We start from the raw sequence: 9,840 nt of genomic DNA on the forward strand, positions 1-9,840 counted from the left end.
AGAAAAGTTATGAAAAATATCGTTAGCAGCTCCTGTAGTAATAAAGTCCAGGCGGGAATGTTCTAATGTTTTTATCTGACCGTGAAGCTCTCCAAGATCTAAAGTAATGCTGGAGCTATTCCATATACCCGAAATATGATTTTTAATCTTTTCTCCATTGTAATCCATATCATTTACTTTTGGGGGGCATTACACAGATCTACCGATAATCAGCGTGACAGGATAACGCTAACTTTACCCTTAAAGCCTGTAACTCAGTTCCAATATGCATGACTGCTTCTTCCAGGGCATCTATTTTTACTTCTAATTTCCTATCTATAATCTCTTGCATAGCTAGAGTTAAGGAAACATTTTTTGAAATATCATTGACATATTGAGTGGTATGTACTTGTTGAGTCAAGGATATCGCTGCCACAGTGACAGAGGTAATTGCTGTTATCAAAGCTGAAATCCCTAGAATAAGTAGTCCTACAAACCGTTGGGAACACATTAAATCTTGTAGGTGTTGCAGAACGGCTAAACCACAATTGTCATACCAATAGGCGTTCACTCTGACAGGCACCATAAGATAAGGTGGACGTTGCAGTACCACAAAAGAACAAATATTACATTGAGGGGTTAAACAGGATGAAAGCATGCATTGTTCACAGTAGACTATATTTGGTCCACCTGAATGATTCATTTGTATACGAAGTCTTTTTGAATCATTAGTAAACAAAAAAACCTAAGGGGAGGGTAAACAAGCCAGCACAGAATAGGTGGAATTGTTTTCTGGTCGAGTTAAAGTAACAATGGAGGTGGCAGCAAGGGCTCTCCAAATTTCTGGCTGTCAAAAAGTTTTACCCTTAGTTGTATAGGACAACATGGGGGGAACAAATTGATTATAATGCCATCTGCTGGGCACCAATGGCCAAGGGAGGGAATCATTATTTTAATTGCTAAGCCTACTGACAGCTCCTAGATTCTGACTTGGATTTGGATTGCTCCAGTCTTGTACCGAATAATTTCCACCTCCCGGTATTCTATAATCTATGTTTGAATTATAAGTACAAGATTTCCATACTGGGTATCCCAGGCGGTTGTCTATAGTTTTCCATATGACATCTGACGGAGCAACATCAATACAATTTGGATATTTTGGTGGAGCATTAAGGAACAAAGATTTATAGGGGTCAAGGACCCCAGGCATATGAGCCTGTAATATCCAAACCAGCCGATCTCCTGTATTGTCTGAAAATTTTGATGCTGGAGAATCTGTCAGAATTGTTTTGGAGGCTCCAACACGTCCCTCCTTAGAGGGAGTGATGAGATCACTTGTATGACTATGGGGGAAGTTAAAGCAAAGGGGAAGGTCATCTGTTAATCCCCTAAAAGTATAGTTAAAATTGATGGGATAATGATCTTTATCATAAGAACTATAGGATCCTCCCAAGAGATGAGGCTGGTCTGTGTTGACCCGTATAGGGTCGCTGTTCCAAGTAACTACTTGGAAGGTCAGGGGACCAGGGAAATATGCCCAGTATTTTTCTGAAGTAGAGGAGGTAGCACTTGCCTGACAAGACAGTAAAGCAAGCATAGCAATAAAAACCCTTTCGGGAGAGGCTGAAGATCCCTGCAGGGAAACTATTCCCTGTGCTTGATGACAGACTGACTTAATTTGTCCCCATGTGGGTATGGAGGCTTGTTGAGTTGTCCGCGCAGGACGTCCTGGTGGTCTTCTGCGACGTGAAGGAGTAGGAGGTTGGGCGCCATCTTTCATGCAAAGCCATGACATCTGTTTAGTGGGTGGATCCGCCGTTGGTTCCTCCGGGATCTCTGTTGCCGGTCATTTCCAAGTCTGCTGGACTTCCCGGGTGAGTGACCGAGGCGAGGGCAGAGGAGTGCTCTTCCTCTTTTGTGGCTGAGGCTGCGAGGGAACCGGAGGTCTGGGGGACTTCGACATGGCAAATCAGTCTGTCTGGGATCTAAATTGGCGAGTCAGCACCCTGTGGGAAAATACAAGCATACCCTCGCCCACTGGTTAGCAAGGGATCAGGTCCCTTCCATAGTCCGGAAAGGAGGTCTTTCCACTTTACTAAAGGTTTCATATCTTTTTGTTCTGGGTTCCAGTGACGGAACATAGCTGTTAAACCGGCTTGATCAGCGTTAAGGTTATTGAGCACAAAGAGGGCGTGCTGCAAAACGTGGTGTGGAGAACTGTATTTGAACTGCCCTTCTTGTAATTTAGAAATTTGTGTTTTAAGTGTCTGATGTGCCCTTTCTACAATTGCTTGTCCCTGGGGATTGTAAGGAATTCCTGTAGAGTGGGATATACCGAATTGGGCACAGAAATTTTTAAGGGACTTAGATGTATAAACTGGAGCATTGTCTGTCTTAATTGATTTTGGCATTCCTAAATAGGAAAAACAGGCAAAAAGATGTTGAACTACATCTTTATAGGCTTCTCCCATTCTGGCAGTAGCCACAATGACATGGGAGAAGGTATCTACAGTAACATACACAAAGGATAGTTTTCCAAAAGAAGGAACATGTGTTACATCCATCTGCCAAAGCACATTAGGTAGTAAGCCACGGGGATTTACCCCAAAAAGCAAAGCGGGAACTGAAGTAGGGCAAAGTTGACATGTTCTAACAATCTCGAGTGCAGATTCCCTAGGAATGTGGAACTGGTATTGAAGGGCAGTTGCATTTTGATGATGCATAGCATGTGAGGCTTTAGCATCTTCAAAATCACTGGCCACTATGGTTCGGGTTAGCAAATCTGCCTCTTGGTTAAACGTATGGAGGGGTCCAGGTAAATTAGAATGAGCTCTTATATGTCCAACATAGAATTGTTTTGACCTTTTCCAAATTTGCTGTTGAAGGGTAGATAACAATATAAAAATTGTGGTTTTATTTTCTGGTAAAACAGCCGTTTCAATTTGAGGGAACAACCTAACTACATACTGTGAGTCAGAAAATAAATTAAAAGCCTGGTCTAAAAACTCTTTGAACGCCTCTATCACGGCTGTTAATTCTGCTTTCTGGGCTGATGTTTCCCCAGTATTTAAAACCCTTTTTGAAGTCTGGGTGACAATAGCAGCCTTTCCATTAGAAGACCCATCTGTAAACACCAACATTGCCCCCTCGATAGGGGAAACTTGACACCTTTCTTGAAATATCACCGGATGTCGTGAGAGGAAATTTAATAAAGGACTAGCAAGTAAATGGTGTAAAATTTGTCCTGGATAATTACCAATGACAATCGGCCAGTCTTCATTTAATGATAGAAGGGCATTTAGTTGCTCTTTATTATAAGGCACTATGATTTCAGATGGTTCTTTTCCAAACATTTCAATGCTTCTATGTCTCCCTTTAATTATTAAAGTAGTCACTAGTCCTGGATAACAGGCCACAACCTTTTTGGCCGTGACAGGTAAATGCAACCATTCTAGGGGACCCTCTTGCCAAAGCACCCCTGTAGGGGCCACAGCTGTGGGCAACACTATAAATTGCCATGCCATACTATAATCAAGTCTCTTAATATAATTTTTATCTAAAGCTTCTTCTACCTTCATTAAGGCTTCCCTGGCTGCAGGTGTCAGCATTCTAGCAGAGGTGGGGTCTGGATCCCCTTGAAGAATGTCAAAGAAAGGCTTAAGATCAGAAGTAGTCAACTTTAAAAAGGGCCGAATCCAATTTATATCCCCTAACAACTTTTGATAATCATCTAAAGTAACCAAATTATCTTTTCTAAGCTGCAAAGGTACATGAGTAACTGTTTCATTATTTAGGATTCTTCTCACATATGTTATAGGCATATTCACTTGGATTTTTTCAGGGGCCACCTTTAGGCCCCAGCGATTCAAAGTCTCTTGCAATTTAATCAAAACTTACTGTAAATAAACCCTATCCGGGTGTGCTAGCAATATATCATCCATATAGTGGACTAGATAGACATCCCGATGTTTCTCCCTGATACCTTGTAGGGCAGCGTCCACAAACTTTTGACACAATGTGGGACTATTTTTCATACCCTGGGGAAGAACCTTCCATTGAAATCTCTGATGAGGTTGTCTAAAATTTTCTGAGGGAAGACTAAAGGCAAATCTCTTTTTATCTTGAGGGTCTAAGGGAATAGTAAAGAAGCAATCTTGAAGATCAATCACTATAACATTGTAGCCTTGGGGAACAGCCACAGGGGAGGGAAGGCCAGGCTGTAAGGCTCCCATATCTTACATAGTGGCATTTATTGCTCTTAGATCTTGCAAGAGTCTCCATTTCCCCGATTTTTTTTTTATTACAAAAACTGGCATGTTCCATGGACTATTTGAAGACTCTATATGTCCAGCCTTTAATTGTTCTCTCACTAACTGTCGTGCTGCTGAAAGTTTTTCTGAATTTAAAGGCCATTGTTCCACCCACACCGGATCAGGAGATTTCCAGACTATGGGGTCAGCAGCGAGAACAATGGCCTCTCTTATAAATTTGGATATCTTAAGCCTTGTCTCTCTCTTCTTATTTTTGGGACAACTGGCTCAATTTGTCTCTCTTGATCTTTACTCAGACCCATAAAAGGATTATAACTTATCTGCGACATCTGTGCAGCCACCTTTTCATCTGGGCAATACAGCAAAACTCCCATCTGAGCAAAAATATCTCTCCCAATGAAGGAATTACATAAGGTTGAAAATGTCCCTGGCAGTCTTTATCTACATACCAAAGTAAAATTTGTGAGCTCTTTGTCACTGAAGGTGCTCTACCAATGCCAACCAACTCATTAGCTGTGGTTTGAGTTGGCCAAGCACTGGGCCAGTCACTGCCCGCAATACAGGAAATGTCTGCTCCCGTGTCTAGCAGGCCAGTCACCTTTTTACCATTAACTAGAATTGTCTTCATAGGTCTTTTTTGAGTAACTTGTGTAACCCAAAAGGCATAATCACTTGAATCAGACCCCCTGTCCCAACACTTGGCAGCTGAAGCTGCTTTTCTTGTGTCAGCATGACAAGGTAGCATCAGCAACTGAGCTATTTTCTGTCCTTTATAGATTTGAATAGTCTTAGTGGGGGGAGACACCATTATTTGAATTTCACCAGTATAGTCTGAGTCTATGACTTCTGGAATCACTGTGATCCCATGTAAGGATGTGGGGCTCCTGCCTATTAATAGTCCCATCGTTTCTCTAGGCAAAGGGCCATGAACACCAGTGGGAACTTTCACAGCGGTGGAGTCAGGTGTTAGTATTGTTGTGACGGTGGAACAGAGGTCCAGTCCTGCACTGCTTGGGGTTGCTCTGATGAGTTCTGTGACGGGACGAAGGGTATGAATGGGTTTAATGTCGTTGCCCCAATATTCAAGCCTGAAAAGGTTTAGAAGTGTAAGCAGGGGCGTTGTCAGTTTTAAGACATTAAGATAGCACAAGTCTAACAGTGAGGGGTTATTTTTGGTAGAAGCAGAATGAGCTTTTATATGTACCATAATCTTAAATAACACTTATTTATTGAAAGATTCATTCTAAGAAAACTTTTTTCTCTTAACATAGAGAGTAGACTAAATTCCAGTCTGTTACCAATTTACTGGATAGCAAACAAACAAATTTTTTTAGTTAATCTTAGAAAAGTCTTTTTATAAATCTCGAAGAACCAGCAGTATTTTTTTAAAAGGCATGAGAGTGAAACCATACAAGGCATGTTTAAAATCTAATTAAATTGTAGCCTGGTCATTGCTGTGACTTCTAACACTTTAACGTGATAGCTAAAATTATAACTGACAATATTTTACCAGGACATATCAGATTTTCATGAATTTCACATAATTTCTAGGATATCTATATAAGTAACATCAACCATACAATATAACCTGAAGATTTATCACTCCTCCAACAGTAATTCCCATGCAATTTAACAGGTCAAATGAACTCAGGTAGTTTAATAGCTCTTTGGGATGTCTCAGGGGCCCTCTGAAGCATCCCAAAGTCAGCTAGAAGTCAAGTTATTTAGGCAGTTTTGTCAATAAATATCAAAAGGGTTTATAGTACTCTGTCAGGTAGAATCATATAGATCACTGTGAAATAATATATTTACTTAGCCAAAGTAAAAAAGATTTTAAAGGTAAACATAGAACAGACCACTTTAGAGGTAAAGAAACTTAAAATCCATTATCAAAGGCAGTTCAACGTCTCAAGAAAACTTGTATTTATGCACAAAACTCTTCCCTTGGAGTGTACTTTCCATCAAGCCTTCTTAACACTTTTTGTACCCATTACTTTGTTCTCCCATCCTGAAACAGCCACCTGTAAGTCAGACTTACTTTCTTTTCCCTTCGTAAAATGTAACTTTATTTTTTATACCTTTTTTACTGAACACACACATCCTACTTTCTTTAAGCAACCAAGAATTTACCTTTATATTAGCACTCTATAGATTGGTGAACATAAATACCAGTGATAATTTCTAAAAAATTTCTAATGAACATCTCAGGATGGCATCAAACATTATTTATTAATAGTCTAAAATCTTTCGTTTCTCTGTAAGTTAGTATTCAGTAATGAATGTTTCAGAATCTTATTTTATTTGGAAATGACCAAGCTATTTAATAAATTTCTGCTATTAGTTTAGCACAACTTTAGAAATTTAGGTTACCAAAACCTAGAGAAACTGTTTTAGACAGATATTTTTAATCTTAATAAAGTTTAAAAGCTCATATCTCACTTACCTTCTTTTTTTTTAAGTTTCTTACTTGAGGTACTTTCCTTGCTGACAAACTTGTAACAGATATTACAGTATAACAACATTTAACTTATAATAAACCTAGGCATAATGAAAATATTTTACTAGATGTTAATTACTCTAAGACATGTCTATATTAGATAGGTCAACAAACAAACATTAATATCAGGTATTTAATATTGAATATTTTTTAGTTTACCTGAACCTGGAATTTATTGTTTAATTTAGAATTATTTGATTTGTAAGCACTTACCTTTTTTTTTTAAGCCAATTAAATAGAGCTCTTTTACAAATTAACCTAAAAAATACTACCCAAAGACAAAGATATACCAAGACATATTTAGACACAGTGCGAGATCTAGCTTCATATTTTAAGTTTGGTGATGAATTAGATATTATAATATAAAATTTACTAGTTTATAAAAAAGTTGAAATAAATAAAAATTTTTAAAGGCTTTTCCCCTTTTTCTCTCAGTCTCAGGAGTTAGAGATGGTCTAGATAAGTGTTCCCTGGTCTCAAGGCACAGGGAAAGAAAATCAAGTTCTAACAAAAAGCAAAATAGCCATCAAAAATCACAACACAGAACACAGAGTTAAAACACACACATATAAACCTGGCAGTCCTCATCAGACACTCCCTTAAATACAAGAATACAGTCTCTCAGAAAACCTTCTAGATAGACACAGAACTTCAGATGTCTTCAAAGATTTTAAGGAGGAAAGGAAAAGGAGAAGGAGGAGGAGGCGGGAAAGGGGGGGGCAAAAAGGGTGGCCTTACAGACGTCTCCTGCCACCTGCAGGTACCCAGGCATCCAGAGAAGGGAGGACTGGAACTCGGCCCTACCGGAATTCGAGTTCTCTGCCAAGAGGAGGTGATCAGTCTCCAATCCTCAGCTCAAGCTGAGGCCCTTCGACCAAATTACTGGGGGATTAGAAAAACGGGAGGGATAGGAAGGGCTAAGGAGAGGACAGAGAGAGGGAAGGGGAAAGAGGTCAATAAAGTCTCTTGTTCCTTACTAGTCGGGGCACTCTGGCCAGTTGTCTGTGTCAGGAGGAGACCAGGGACAAAAGGGTCCCAGTTGCGGCCGCTGGGTCTGGTCCATTGGCAGGCAAGCTGGCCTCTGAGTACCCTGAGTGGTCAGGATGTCAGTCTCAGGGAAGAAGAGTTCCCACCAGTTGCAGGAAGGGGGACCCCTTCTAGGGCCCGTAACTGAGCTCTTATAAATGAATTGTCGGAGGAGACACATGTGCTGAGAAAGCAAGAGATCTCATTGGAAAGAGCACCGGGGTGGAGGGCAGGAGGGTAAGGGAACCCAGGAGAACTGCTGTCTTCTGGAAAACAAGGACATTGCTCTTGGACAAAGGGGGAAAAGGACTGAACACTGGTCTTTTTAACTTTAATTCCTCTGTAGTTAAGAAGTTGCATTATGATTCCAATAAAAAGTTGTCTTTCTTTTAACTCACTGTTACCCATTTTTGTTGCTAATTAGAAGAAGAAAAAAAGAGAAAAAAGGAAGAGGCTTAATTTAGAGAAGGAAACTGAAACGTACCCACTTTTCTTACCCTACCTTTCTTATGTAGGGGGGCCTGTAGCGCCCTAGTAGGGTTGTAAAGAAGAAACCTAAAGCCTACCCACTTTCCTCACCCTACCTATCTTATGCAGGGGGCCCTGCAGCACCCTAGTGGGGTCCTAGCCGTCCTGAAAACTGAACAATGGGGGGGGGGGCTTACCTGCGGGTTCCCTGTTCGTGGTGCCACTTGCCGGGATCCAGCCTCGACATGATCCAGGGGGTACCCTCAGGATGAACGGCGTCGGCGAGAGAGAGAGAGAGACGTGAGACTAGCCTTGATAGGCCCAAGTCTGTGTTTTACTTTCTGACAACCGGTTTTATACCCTTTCACAGAATGTTTTTAAGGTACAAGATGTTTACTCATGATTTCACAGGATTAGCATTACATCATTTTGAATTTTAGGAAAAGCAGGATTTTTTTGCTTTCTAATTCTATAGTAATTTTTAGTACATGATCTTCTGGCCTTGAGGCTATTAACATTTTATGCAGGTCAAGTGATTGTAAACCTATTTTCCGATTTTATGGTGACCTTAACTGAAAGGTAACAGGGTCATAGGGAAACAGTACAGAGTAGAATTATATTCTTGTTAATACAAAAATTAATCTTACTGCAAAAGTTGTCAGTTGCGTTTATCTAAGAAGTTTACCCCATACAGACTCTGCGGCTTCAGTGAGGCAACTTCTGCCTAGTATTCCTGGCTAACAATTAACAACCGTCTCATTGTTACCACACTAGGGCTAAGTTCTTATTTGTCTAGATCTTTAACTATATTAACAATGGTTTTTATAACACAACCTTAGCACATTAAAGGCAAAAATACAGCAAGCAAAACACAGCAAGCAAATCACAACCCAATAACCACCTATAGAATAATTTTCTTATGTTTTCTAATAGGACTCCTTTACCCCTTAAAAGGGCTCTATGTCTATTAGGGCTTTTATATAATCAGGTTCTTCATGCTATTTTATGATTAGGATATTATAAGCAATCATGCATATTAGTACCAAGCGCATAAATGCATTTGGCTAACAAAACTACCAGCAGAGGTGTTTGAATTAAAACACTCCTTTCACCCTGAATAATCTCATAAAAAACTACCACCTGGGAAACTTATTGATTAAAGTTCTAAATTGATTCTTATTTGGGAAGAGATCGGGGAAGGCCTTCCTGTCTGTGTCAGAGAAATTAGGGAGTAGTCCACTGAGGCAGGCATCAGAAAGACAGATATCATCTTTAAGGTTAGAGCCGGGGGCAGCTTTTCAAAATCCCTGAAAACCTGATCTGCCTTGCCTGTCAGGCTTTCTCCTCGTGACCTTGTCATGGGTGGGATCTTGTGAACTAGCCTTTTCGAAAACCCCTGAAAACCTGATTCGTCTTGCCCATCAGGTTTTCTCCCTCATGGCCTTGTTAGGGGTAGGGTTTCGTGAGCTGACTTTTTCGAAACCCCTGAAAACCTGATTCGCCTTGCCTGTCAGGATTTCTCCCCTATGGCCTTTTTAGGGGTAGGGTCTCATGTGTTGGCTCCCGGCAACAGGCGGTGCTGCTGGGCTTGCCCAGGAG

The 9,840-nt window shown here is 40.4% G+C and overlaps 1 long non-coding RNA gene across 1 annotated transcript; it reads right to left on the reverse strand.

Moving 5' to 3' along the window:
* Positions 1-911: 911 nt before the first annotated feature.
* On the reverse strand, positions 912-9,028 carry LOC136165515 (uncharacterized). The gene is made up of 2 exons (XR_010662538.1): positions 8,439-9,028; positions 912-1,985 (listed from the first exon to the last, which is right to left on the reverse strand). It is a non-coding gene; the product is annotated as an uncharacterized lncRNA (long non-coding RNA).
* Positions 9,029-9,840: the final 812 nt, after the last annotated feature.

The sequence above is a fragment of the Muntiacus reevesi genome, chromosome 3 (assembly GCF_963930625.1).
Source record: "Muntiacus reevesi chromosome 3, mMunRee1.1, whole genome shotgun sequence".
NCBI lineage: Eukaryota > Metazoa > Chordata > Mammalia > Artiodactyla > Cervidae > Muntiacus > Muntiacus reevesi.